Source organism: Bos indicus x Bos taurus, chromosome 2, assembly GCF_003369695.1.
Source record: "Bos indicus x Bos taurus breed Angus x Brahman F1 hybrid chromosome 2, Bos_hybrid_MaternalHap_v2.0, whole genome shotgun sequence".
Lineage (NCBI taxonomy): Eukaryota > Metazoa > Chordata > Mammalia > Artiodactyla > Bovidae > Bos > Bos indicus x Bos taurus.
Window position 1 is genome coordinate 76,066,283 of NC_040077.1, and position 13,754 is coordinate 76,080,036.

Sequence of the window (13,754 nt, forward strand, 5' to 3'; positions counted from 1 at the left end):
TTTATGTACCTTGCAAAGATGGAATTAGCTCAGTTATGTAACTCAACCAAAGTTATCCAATTGGTGAATCTTGACCTAGAACGCCATAGCCTGGTCTGATTTTAAAGCCACTATGTTCCCCTGCCTCTATTCAAGTTTTGAAAACAATTTAAAAGTTTATAAATACAAAAAATATATATAAATTTTAGAATGATTTTGCATTTATAGACAATCTTCAGCTTGGAAGTAAAGGACAGTTTGGTCCAAGTTGTAGAAAAAAAGTTCCTTCCACACCCCTAGACCCAAGATCTTGACCCCAAAGAATACCTGAAAGACTGTCCCCAAATTATGAGGTGGGGAAAGGGAGTTAGAGACAGAGAGCAAAGGGCACCCAGAAGAGATTTCAGAAACTCATGCACTAAACAAAATAATGTATTAGATCATGTTGCTTTTACTTTAGAGAAGAAAACCTCATGAGACATTTATTTTTTTCTAAATGTATGTACTTAAAATGTGAATATTCGGCAGTTGATCACACTCTCTTTTCTTCTCATAATCTTCTCAGATTTCTTCCCTCTTAAATCAATCCCAATTATACTTTCTAATTGATGTTGTTTGCACATGCATTTTTCTATATTGCTCATTCTTTTGGAAAAAAATTCTATTTTATATTCACTGTTATTTGTTAATTGCCCACTCATCACTATTCTTAATTGAAATAATAGTAAACTGTGGATTAAGATTAGTTATGGCAGACTGACTCTGGAGGCTATTATAGTAGTCATCTTTAATTTGAGTTGTTTGTCCTATTAGGTGGTAATATTTATACAGAACATGTATATTCTGTAATATTTATACAGAACATTTATACGGAACATAGCAATAGTCTCTTTTGGAGACAAGTAAATTTTTTTTTCAACTTTGAAGGCCCCATAAATTTTACAGGTTTTTTTAAAGTTTGTTTTTAGTTTGAAAAGAGAAATAAATACCCTTTCCATTTTGAAGAGCAATTTTAAGGTTTTATGTTGACTTGAGAGGGATAGATAGACATGAGGTTATTTATTTTCTTTGGCATTTTCAATCAGAACTGGTTGTTTCTCAGATTGAACTGAAGTTTTGAGGTCTTTTGTTTAAATATTTTTTAAATCCTGAGCTTTATTTTCTTTAGAATAAAATAACTTGCTTTCAGCTTATCATATGGATCAGGACGTATTTCAAGGATGAACAGCTTCTCTGGGCTTACTTCCACAAAATCCCAAGCCCCTTAAAGGCAGGGGTCTGTCTTATAGGTCCTTGCAGCCTCCATGACAATTGTTATTGGAGACGTAACATGAACTATTTTTTTGGATGGTTATTGCAAGAACTGCAGAATTACCAGAACTTTCAGAATTGGGGGGAAGGAGTCTGTTCCTGTCCCTTACCTCAGCCTCAAAATAGCCTTGATCTTTGGAAGGAGGCAGAAGATGCTAGGTGGGCAGAGGAGAAGAGGCAGGAAACTATTATACATAGCACCAGTGGTAAATTCTAGCTAAGGCCTCCCCAGAGACACTTACAATGCCTTCAGGGCATTTGGGAGAGGCAGCAGCTTCAGGACCAAGTTGTCAGATGTAAATTACCAGGAGGGGAAAAGACTTGTGAAGGGATCATCACCACTCCAGTCACAGTGGGTGGGGACATCCTGATGAGCCATGCACAGAAACAAGGCTCAAATGTTGAAAAAAAAATAAATAAATGCATGTCCACTTGTATCACTATTGAGGAAGCTAACAGCTGCTGAACAAAAATCATACGTTTCATTTGTAAGCAAATGTCATTCTATATACATATAAAGGTGTCATAAATTCTGGAGATTCAGTATGAACATCTCTGTAAACAAGAGACATGAGGCCCACAGAGACCCATCCAAGCTCACATAACCAACTTTGGTGATGCCAGACTGCAAAACTAAGATTGGGTCCTAAATGTACTCTATTGCCAAACTGTACTTTCTATTACTTCTTTACAACACTTGATTTTTTTCTAATTTTCACAAAACTGATTTACTTTTCTCACCTTAACCTTTGTCAGATCCACTGCAAAAGAAGAAACTCTATTGTCTATTTCATGTGCTATTTTTAAAATATAAAACTGAGAAAGCACTAATGCGATCTGTGTTTTTTGCACATTTTAAATAGTGCTCAAATTCTCTGAAACAGTATATAGGCCTTATAGAAGGCCATCAAACAGAGACTCAGAGTATTTTACCAAACATTTCACGAGCATATGTAAAATCTGACTTGTGCCTACTATTCATTGATATTTCGATCAGATCGTATTATTGAATAAATAGGTTACCTTGAGAGTTTTTCTTTTTTTATTTTAAATTGAAAATTATAAATCAGACTATAGATTCACTAGAGTTAATCCTGATAAATAAGATGAAAGCAATAGCCAAACAACCAAGTTTTTAAAAAATTATTTAAGTGATTTAACTTTTCGGAAAAAAGTCAGTACCCCACAACATCAATACAAGGTATTGACTTGATTAAGAATGCTGGATCAGAGAAGTAGAAAATCTCTTGAATGACACTTTCACAAGTCTTTTGAAGATCTTCAATTTTCAAATGAGATGGAGTTTGTAATATTTATTTAAAGTTGATTTACTAAGCAATACAACTATAGCATTGAACCCCTCGGATGGAATACCAGTTTACTAGTACTCAAGAGGTTTATTTTATTTTGCAAAGTTTACTTCAGAACAAGAATCCTGGAAATACACTTGTGCAACATACAGCAGTCAATATGCATGCTCTAAAAAAACCAATTTTTAGAATTTCTGATCTGGTACTAAATGGAATGTTCAGGAATGAGGCCACTGAGCAGCTGCTTAATGATGTACTATGATTTATGAGTAAGCCAGAGTCCCCACTTCACTAAATAATCAGATGTGAAAGTGTCTCAGGGACAAACTTAACAAGACTTTTAGAATCTTCAATTTAGTTCAGTTCACCTCAGTCTCTCAGTCATGTCCAACTCTTTTCGAACCCATGGACTGCAGCACACCAGGCCTCCCTGTCCATCACCAACTCCCAGAGACCAAACTTAATGTCCATCGAGTTGGTGATGCCATCCAACCATCTCATCCTCCATCGTCCCCTTCGCCTCCTGCCTTCAATCTTTCCCAGCATCAGGGTCTTTTCCAATGAGTCAGCTCTTTGCATCAGGTGGCCAAAGTATTGGAGTTTCAACTTCAACACCAGTCCTTCCAGTGAACACCCAGGACTGATTTCCTTTAGGATGGACTGGTTGGATCTCCTTGCAGTTCAAGGGACTCTCAAGATATTCTCCAACACCACAGTTCAAAAGTATCAATTCTTCAGTGCTCAGCTTTCTTTACAGTCCAACTCTCACATCCATGCATGACCACTGGAAAAATCATAGCCTTGACTAGACAGAGCTTTGTTGACAAAGTAATGTCTCTGCTTTGTAATGTGCTGTCTAGGTTGGTCATAACTTTCCTTCCAAGGAGCAAGAGTCCTTTAATTTCATGGCTGCAGTCACCGTCTGCAGTGATTTAGAATCACTTTTAGATTTAATTTTTTTTTCTTTAAAAAATTCTTTGTATTTTTCTATATTTTTAAAATTTCTTTTTTTTTAAATTTATTTATTTTAATTGGAGGCCAATTACTTTACAATACTGTAGTGGTTTTTGCCATACATTGACATGAATCAGCTATGGGTGTACATGTGTTCCCTATCCTGAACCACCCCTCCTACCTCCCTCCCCATCCCATCTCTCTGGGTCATCCCAGTGCACCAGCCCCAAGCACCCTGTCTCATGCATCAAACCTGGACTGGCGATCTGTTTTCACATATGATAATACACATGTTTCAATGCTATTCTCTAAGTTCATCCCACCCTCGCCTTGTCCCACAGAGTCCAAAAGACTATTCAATACATCTTTGTCTCTTTTGCTGTCTTGCATACAGAGTTATCGTTACCATCTTTCTAAATTCCATATACATGCGTTAGTATACTGTATTGGTGTTTTTCTTTCTGGCTTACTTCACTCTGTATAATAGGCTCCAGTTTCATCCACCTCATTAGAACTGATTCAAATGTATTCTTTTTAATGGCTGAGTAATATTCCATTGTGTATATGTACCACTGCTTTCTTATCCATTCATCTGCTGAAGGACATCTAGGTTGCTTCCATTTCCTGGCTATTGTAAACAGTGCTGTGATGAACATCAGGGTACATGTGTCTCTTTCAATTCTGGTTTCCGTGGTATGTTTGCCCAGCAGTGGAATTGGTGGGTCATATGGCAGTTCTATTTCCAGTTTTTTAAGGAATCACCACACTGTTCTCCCTAGTGGCTGTACTAGTTTGCATTCCCATCAATAGTGTAAGAGGGTTCCCTTTTCTCCACACCCTCTCTAGCATTTGTTTGTAGATTTTTGGATAGCAGCCATTCTGATCGGCTGAGATGGTACCTCATTGTGGTTTTGATTTGCATTTCTCTGATAATGAGTGATGTTGAGCATCTTTTCATGTGTTTGTTAACCATCTGTATGTATCCTTTGGAGAAATGTCTGTTTAGTTTTTTGGCCTATATTTTGATTGGGTCATTTATTTTTCTGGAATTGAACTGCAGGAGTTGCTTGTATATTTTTGAGATTAATTCTTTGTCAGTTGCTTTGTTTGATATTATTTTCTCCCATTCTGAAGGCTGTCTTTTCACCTTGCTTATAGTTTCTTTCATTGTGCAAAAGCTTTTAAGTTTAATTAGGTCCCATTTGTTTATTTTTGCTTTTATTTCCATTACTCTGGGAGGTGGTTCATAGAGGATCCTGCTGTGATTTATGTCGGAGAGTATTTTGCCTATGTTCTCCTCTAGGAGTTTTATGGTTTCTGGTCTTATGTTTAGATCTTTAATCCATTTTGAGTTTGTTTTTTTTGTATGGTGTTAGAAAGTGATCTAGTTTCATTCTTTCACAAGTGGTTGACCAGTTTTCCCAACACCACTTGTTAAAGAGATTGTCTTTTCTCCATTGTATATTCTTGCCTCCTTTGTCAAAGATAAGGTGTCCATAGGTGCGTGGATTTATCTCTGGGCTTTCTATTCTGTTCCATTGATCTATATTTATTTCTTTGTGTCAGTACCATACTGTCTTGATGAATGTAGCTTTGTAGTATAGCATGAGGTCAGGCAGGTTGATTCCTCCAGTTCCATTCTTCTTTCTCAAGATTGCTTTGCCTATTCGAGGTTTTTTGTGTTTCCATACAAATTGTGAAATTATTTGTTCTAGCTCTGTGAAGAATACTGTTGGTAGCTTGATAGGGATTGTATTGAATCTATAGATTGCTTTGGGTAGTATACTCATTTTCACTATATTGATTCTTCCAATTCATGAATATGGTATATTTCTCCATCTATTTGTGTCCTCTTTGTTTCTTTCACCAGTGTTTTATAGTTTTCTATATATAGGTCTTTTGTTTCTTTAGGTAGATGTATTCCTAAGTATTATATTCTTTTCGTTGCAATGGTGAATGGAATTGTTTCCTTAATTTCTCTTTCTGTTTTCTCATTGTTAGTGTCTAGGAATGCAAGGGATTTCTGTGTGTTAATTTTATATCCTGCAACTTTACTATAGTCATTGATTAGCTCTAGTAATTTTCTGGTGGAATCTTTGGGGCTTTGTATGTAGAAGATCATGTCATCAGCAAACAGTGAGAGTTTTACTTCTTTTCCAATCTGAAATAGTTTTATTTCATTCTCTGCTCTTATTGCTGTGGCCAAAACTTCCAAAACTATGTTAAATAGTAGTGGTGAGAGTGGGCACCCTTTCTTGTTCCTGACTTTAGGGATAATGCTTTCAGTTTTTCACCATTGAGGATAATGTTTGCTGTGGGTTTGTCATATATAGCTTTTATTATATTGAGGTATGTTCTTTCTATTCCTGCTTTCTGGAGGGCTTTTATCATAAATGGATGTTAAATTTTGTCAAAGGCTTTCTCTGTATCTATTATGACCAACCTAGGTAGCATATGAAAAAGCAGAGACATTACTTTGCCAACAAAGGTCCGTCTAGTCAAGGAAATGGTTTTTCCAATGGTCATGTATGATGTGAGAGTTGGACTGTGAAGAAAGCTGAGCGCCAAAGAATTGATACTTTTGAACTGGGGTGTTGGAGAAGACTCTTGAGAGTCCCTTGAACTGCAAGTAGATCCAACCAGTCCATCCTAAAGGAGATCAGTCCTGGGTGTTCATTGGAAGGACTGATGATATAGGTGAAACTCCAATGCTTTGGCCACCTCATGTGAAGAGTTGACTCGTTGGAAAAGACTTTGATGCTGGGAGGGATTGGGGGCAGGAGGAGAAGGGGACGACAGAGGATGAGATAGCTGGATGACATCACTGACTCGATGGACATGAGTTTGAGTGAACTCCGGGAGTTGGTGATGCACTGGGAGACCTGGCGTGCTGCAATTCATGGGGTCGCAAAGAGTTGGACATGACTGAGCAACTGAACTGAACTGAACTAATTGAGATAATCATATCGTTTTTCTCTTTCAAATTGTTAATGTAGTGTATTACATTGATTAATTTGTGAATTTTAAAGAACTCTTGCATCCCTGGGATAAAGCCCACTTGGGCATGATGTATGATCTTTTTAATATGTTGTCAGATTCTGTTTGCTAGAATTTTGCTAAGGTTTTTTCCATCTATGGTCATCAGTGATATTGGCTTATAGTTTTCTTTTTTTTGTGGCATCTTTGTCTGGTTTTGGTATTAGGGTGATGGTAGCCTCATAGAATGATTTCGGAGGCTTATCTTCCTCTGCAGTCTTCTGGAAGAATTTGAGTAAGATAGGTGTTAGCTATTCTCTAAATTTTTGGTAGAATTCAGCTGTGAAGCTCTCTGGTCCTGGGCTTTTGTTTGCTGGAAGATTTCTGATTATAGTTTCTATTTCCATGCTTGTGATGGGTCTGTTAAGATTTTCTATTTCTTCCTGATTCAGTTTTGGAAAGTTATACTTTTCTAAGAATTTGTCCATTTCTTCCGAGTTGTCCATTTTATTGGCATATAGTTGCTGATAGTAGTCTCTTATGATCCTTTGTATTTCTGTATTGTCTGTTGTGCTTTCTCCATTTTCATTTCTAATTTTGTTGGTTTGATTCTTCTACCTTTGTTTCTTGATAAGTCTGGCTAATGGTCTGTCACTTTTATTTATCTTCTCAAAGAACCAGCTTTTGGCTTTGTTGATTTTTGCTATGGTCTCTTATGCATTTATTTATGCCCTAAGTTTTAAGATTTCTTTCCTTCTACTAACTGTGGGGTTCTTAATTTCTTCCTTTTCTAGTTGCTTTAGGTGTAGAGTTAGGTTATTTAGTTGACTTTTTTCTTGTTGCTTTAGGTAAGCCTGTATTGCTATGAACCTTCCCCTTAGCAGTGCTTTTACAGTGTCCCACAGGTTTTGGGTTGTTGTGTTTTTATTCTGATTCATTTCTATGCATATTTTTATTTCTTTTTTTATTTCTTCTGTGATTTGTTTGTTATTCAAAGCATGTTGTTTAGCCTCCATATGTTGACATTTTTAATAGTTTTTTTTTTTCCTGTAATTGACATCTAATCTTACTGCATTGTGGTCAGAAAAGATGCTTGGAATGATTTCAATTTTTTTGAATTTATCAAAGCTAGATTTATGGCCCAGGATGTAATCTATACTGGAGAAGGTTCCGTGTGTGCTTGAGAAAAAGGTGAAATTCATTGTTTGGGGGTGAAATATCCTATCGATATCAGCTAGGTCTAACTGGCCCATTGAGTCATTTAAAGTTTGTGTTTCCTTGTTAATTTTCTGTTTAGTTGATCTATCCATAGGTGTGATTGGGGTATTAAAGTCTCCCACTATTATTGTGTTATTGTTAATTTCCCCTTTCATACTTGTTAGCATTTGCCTTATATATTATGGTGCTCCTATGTTGGGTGCATATGTATTTATAATTGTTATATCTTCTTCTTGGATTGATCCTTTGATCATTATGTAGTGTTCTTTGTCTCTTTTCACAGTCTTTATTTTAAAGTCTATTTTATCTGACTTTGCTGACTATGCTGACTTGCTATTCCTGCTTTCTTTTGGTCTCCTTTTGCATGAAATATCTTTTTATACCCCTTCACTTTCAGTCTGTATGTGTCCCTTGTTTTGAGGTGGGTCTCTTGTAGACAGCATATTATAAGGGTCTTGTTTTTGTATCCATTCAGCCAGTCTTTGTCTTTTGGCTGGGGCATTCAACCCATTTACATTTAAGGTAATTATTGATAAATATGATCCTGTTGCCATTTACTTTGTTGTTTCGGGTTTGAGTTTATATGCCCTTTCTGTGTTTCCTGTCTAGAGAAGATCCTTTAGCATTTGATGAAAAGCTGGTTTGGTGGTGCTGAGTTCTCTCAGCTTTTGCTTGTCTGTAAAGGTTTTGATTTCTCCTTCATATTTGATTGAGATCCTTGCTGGGTACAGTAATCTGGGTGGTAGGTTTTTCACTTTCATCACTTTAAGTATGTCCTGCCATTCCCTTCTGGCCTGAAGAGTTTCTATTGAAAGATCAGCTGTTATCCTTATGGGAATCCCCTTGTGTGTTATTTGTTGTTTTCCCCTTGCTGCTTTTAATATTTGTTCTTTGTGTTTGATCTTTGCTAATTTGATTTATATGTGTCTTGTGGTGTTTAACCTTGGGTTTATCCTGTTTGGGACTCTTGGGTTTCTTGGACTTGGGTGACTATTTCCTTCCCCATTTTAGGGAAGTTTTCAACTATTATCTCCTTAAGTATTTTCTCATGGCCTTTCTTTTTGTCTTCTTCTGGGACTCCTCTGATTCTAATGTTAGGGTGTTTAACATTGTCCCAGGGGTCCCTGAGGTTTTCCTCATTTCTTTAAATTCCTTTTTCTTTTTTCCTCTCTGCTTCATTTATTTCTACTATTCTATCTTCTACCCCACTTGTCCTATCTCTGCCTCAGTTATTCTACTTTTGGTTCCCTCCAGAGTGTTTTTTATCTCATTTATTGCATTATTCATTATTGATTGACTCTTTTTTATTTCTTCTAGGTCCTTGTTAAACATTTCTTGCATCTTCTCAATACTTGTCTCCAAGCTATTTATCTGTAACTCCATTTTGTTGTCAAAATTTTGGATCATTTTTATTATCATTATTCTGAATTGTTTTTCAGATAGACTCCTTATCTCCTCCTCTTTAGTTTGGTTTGGTGGGCATTTACCATGTTCCTTTACCTGCTGAGTATTTCTCTGTCTTTTCATCTCATTTAGATTGCTGTGTTTGGGGTGGCCTTTCTGTATTCTGGAAATTTGTGGTTCCTTTTTATTGTGGAGGTTCCTCCCTGTGGGTGGGGTTGGATGAGTGGCTTTTCAAGGTTTCTTTGTTAGGGCAGCTTGCATCAGTGTTCTGGGGGGTGGAGCTGGATTTCTCTCTGGAGTGCAATAAAGTGTCCAGTAGTAGAGTTTTGAGATGTTTATGGGTTTGGTGTACCTTTGGGCAGCCTGTATAGTGAAGCTCAGGGCTATGTTCTTGCATTGCTGGAGAATTTGTATGATGTGTCTTGCTCTGGAACTTGTTGGCTCTTGGGTGGTGCTTGGTTTCAGTGTAGGTATGGAGGCTTTTGGATGAGCTTTTATCGATTAATGTTCTCTGAATCAGGAGTTCTCTGGTGTTCTCAGATTTTAGGCTTAAGCCTCCTGCCTCTGGTTTTCAGTCTTATTCTTACAGTAGCCTCCAGACTTCTCCATCCATACAACACCTATGATAAAACATCTAGATTAATGATGAAAAGATTCTCCACAGTGAAGGACACCCAGAGAGGTTCACAGAGTTACATGGAGATGAGAAGAGGGAGGAGGGAGATAGAGGTGACCAGGAGGAGAAGAGGGGGAATCAAAAGGGAAGAGAGTAATCTAGCCAGTAGTCAGTTCCCTATGTGCTCTCCACAGGCTAGAGCCCTCAGAGAGGTTCACAGAGTTACATAGAGAAGAGAAGAGGGAGGAAGGAGATAGAGGTGACCAGGAGGAGAAGAGGGGAATCAAAAGGAGAGAGACAGATCTAGGCAGTAGTCAGTTTCCTAAGTGTTCTCCACAGCCTGGAACGCACAAAGAGATTCACAGAGTTGGGTAGAGAAGAGAAGGGGAAGGGAGGAGATAGAGGTAACCTGGGGGAGAAAAAGGAGAGTCAAAAGGGGGAGAGAGTAATCAAGCCAGTAATCATACTCCTAAGTAAAAATGGGTACTGAAGATTGGATTCTTAAAGGTACAAAATTGTTAACAAATACCAAAAATCAAAGATTAAAAATCTAGGGTAGAGGTTAGACTCTCAAAAATACAATATTTAAAAAAAATCACAAAAATTATAAAATATATATATGAAGTTTGATTTAAAAATAGGGTCCTTTTTTTCAAGATAATAGTAGGTTATAAAAATGAAAATTAAAGGATTAATAGAGGACTTAAAAATAAAAAAAATTAAAAATGATAATAGTAAAAATATATCTGGGCATTTCTCTGAGCTGTTGAAGTCAGTGTGGGGTCAGTACAGTTTCAGATAGTTCCTTGTTCCAGCTTATACTTCTCAAGATCTATAGGCCCCTTCCAATGTAGTTGGTGATAACTACAGGGTTTTAATCTGTTGCACCCGTCACTTCCAAAGAGGTTCCCTCTGTTTATTTTTGGCTTCTTCTGTTGCAGGTCTTTTCCGTGTCTAATTTCTGCCCTGACACAGGGGACAAAGGTGATCACTTATTTAGGCTCACTTGTTAAGTTGTGCTGTGGGGAGGGAGGAACACTGCAATCAAATATCACTGGTGTGTGTGGGGAGTACTTGCAGTGTCCTGGCCACACTGGGTTTGCCCCTACTCACGGCATGTGTGCTTTCCCAGTCTACACTGTTCAGGCTCCAGGTTGCTCTGCAGGGGAATTGTCTAAAGTGGGCCTTGGGTTGCGTGCACTTCACAGGTGTAAGCTGCTCACGTTCTGGTTCTCGGGTACTCTGCAAAGGCACAGACTCAGTTGGGCCTACGTTTTGTGCCCTTTCCAGGTCCGAGCAGCTCAGGCAACCAGGTGCTTGGCAAGTGCACTCTCCCTAGGTGGGGGGTGCATCTTATCACCTCCCCCGTCCCAGCTGCTTGGTTTCCTGGGTGTTCAGTGGACGTGCTGCCTCAGGTGTCTAATGTGTCTCTTCTGGTGAGCTGATCTCTGGCTGTAACCCTCCCAGTGGATGTCAACCGTCCAGAATACCAGGAAGTCTTGGTTAGCAACTGGGAGCCTGCTCTCAGTTTGGTAGAGGGTGCCCCTTTCCTGCTCTGGCTGCCTCAGGTCTGCCTCCCTGCCTCCACCGGCTAGCTCCACCACAGCCGGCTAGCTCTCCTCTGGTATTTGCTCAGTCCTTTGTTCTGTGAGTGGGCCAGCAGTGCCTTAAGTTAGGGCTTTTCATGGGATGGTTTTCTCTCTCTCTCTCTCTCTTTTTTTTCCTTTCTCTCTCTGGCTATCCCACAGTTTGGGTTGCTATCTCACATTAACTCCCTCAGATTGCCCTCAGGGCATTCAGGCCTGGTCCTTACCCTAAGCAGTGCAGCTCGGGCTTCCCTGTTCAGCCCAAGCTTGCTGGTGGCAGATGCGAGTGTCTGGGCTACTTCTGTGCTTGGAGTTGCCATTAGGCATGTAATCTGTGGGGTTTATTTATTTATTTTTCCTCCCAGTTATGCTGCCCTCTGAGATTCCGAAACTCCCCACAGACCCACTGGTGAGAGGGTTTCTTGGTGTTTGGAAACTTCTCCTCTTTTAAGACTCCCTTCCTGGGACAGGTCTCCATCCCTAACTCTTTTGTCTCTCTTTTTATCTTTTATATTTTGTCCTACCTCCTTTCGAAGACAATGGGCCGATGTCTTTCTGGGTGCCTGATGTCCTCTGCCAGCATTCAGAAGTTGTTTTGTGGAATTTGTTTAGCATCCAAATGTTCTTTCAATGAATTTGTGGGGGGAGAAAATGGTCTCCCTATTCTATTCCTCTGCTATTTTAGGATGACCCCTAGGTTTAGATTTAGAATCTTAGCATATTCCAAATATGGTTTGATCTCCTTACTGTCCAAGGGATTCTCAAGAGTCCTCTCCAATACCACAGTTTGAAAGCATCAATTCTTCAATGCTCAGCCTTCTTCATAGTCCAACTCTCACATCTGGGTATGACTACTGGAAAAACCATAGCTTTGACTATATGGACTTTTGTGGGAAAAGTGATATCTCTGTTTTTTAATACACTGTCTATATTTGTCATAACTTTTCCTACAAGGAGCAAGTGTCTTTTAATTTCATGACTTCAGTCACCATCTGCTGTGATTTTGGAGCTCCCAAAAATAAAGTATGTCACTCTTTCCATTGTTTCCCCATCTATTTGCCATGAAGTGATAGGACCAAATGCCATGATCTTTGTTTTTTGAATGTTGAGTTTTAAGTTGGCTTTTTAACTCTCCTCTTTCACCTTAATTGAGAGGCTTATTAATTCCTCTGTGCTTTCTTCCATTAGGGTGGTGTCATGGCATATCTGAGGTTATTGGTATTGCTCCAGGGCAATCTTGATTCTAGCTTGTGATTCATCCAGCCTGGCATTTCTCATGATGTACTCTGCATGTAAGTTAAATAAGCAGTGTGACAATATACAGCCTTGATGTACCCCTTTCCCAATTTTGAACTAGTCAGTTGTTCTATGTACAGTTCTAATTGTTACTTCTTGATCTGCATCCAGCTTTCTCAGGAGGCAGTTAGGGTGGTCTGGTATTCCCATCTCTTTAAAAATTTTCCAGTTTGTTGTGATCCACACAAAGGCTTTAGTGTAGTCAATGAAGCAGAAGGAGATGTGTTTTTCTGAAATTCCCTTGCCTTCTCTATGATCCAGTTGATGTTGGTAATTTGAAGTCTGGTTCCTCTGCCTTTCTAAATCCAGTGTGTACATCTGTAAGTTCTCAGCCATGCACTGTTGAAGCCCAGCTTGAAGGATTTTGAGCATTACCTTACTAGTATGTGAAATGAGTGCAGTTTCAGTCCTTAGTCCCTTGTGTGTCGGTGTTCAAACCCTGATTCATTCAAACACAATTCACTCATGATTTATTTAAGCATGAATCCACTTATGTCTCCTACATACAACATGTAAGTGTTCCAAACATATATTCCCCTTTATACGCATTTATACGTTCCTTTATATTCTGCTATTTATCACTCTGAAATTTCAAAGATGGCCACCAATGCATGTGTTTTGATATAAAGTCCTCTATTTTTATTTTTAAATTTATTGTTTAATCTTACTTCTCTAATTTTATTGAAGTATAGTTGATTTACAATGTTCTGTCAATTTCTGCTGTACAGCAGAGTGATTGTTATATGTGTATATATCCTCTTTATTTAAATATTTTATTTATTTATTTGAATGTGTCAGATCTTAGCTGCAGCACATGGGATATTCCATTGTGGTGCATGATCTATCTAACTGTGGCTTGAGGTCATAGTTGCTCCAGCATGGGGGATCTTAGTTCATGGATCGGGGACTGATCCCACATCTTCTGCATTGCAGGGTAGATTCTTAACTACGAGATCCCCAGGGAAGTCCCCAGATTCCTTTTTTTTTTTTTTTTTCTAGTATTATTTTCCATTCTGGTTTACCACAGGATATTGAGTATTGTCCACTCTACTATACAGTAGACTTTGCTGGTTTTCACAAGTCTTTCTTTTAAACCACCTCATC

At 38.4% G+C, this 13,754-nt stretch overlaps 1 protein-coding gene across 1 annotated transcript in view; it reads left to right on the forward strand.

Moving 5' to 3' along the window:
- CNTNAP5 (contactin associated protein like 5) overlaps positions 1 to 13,754 on the forward strand; it is a 1,040,194-nt gene that overhangs the window by 258,815 nt on the left and 767,625 nt on the right. The gene's annotated exons all lie outside the window — the stretch shown is intronic.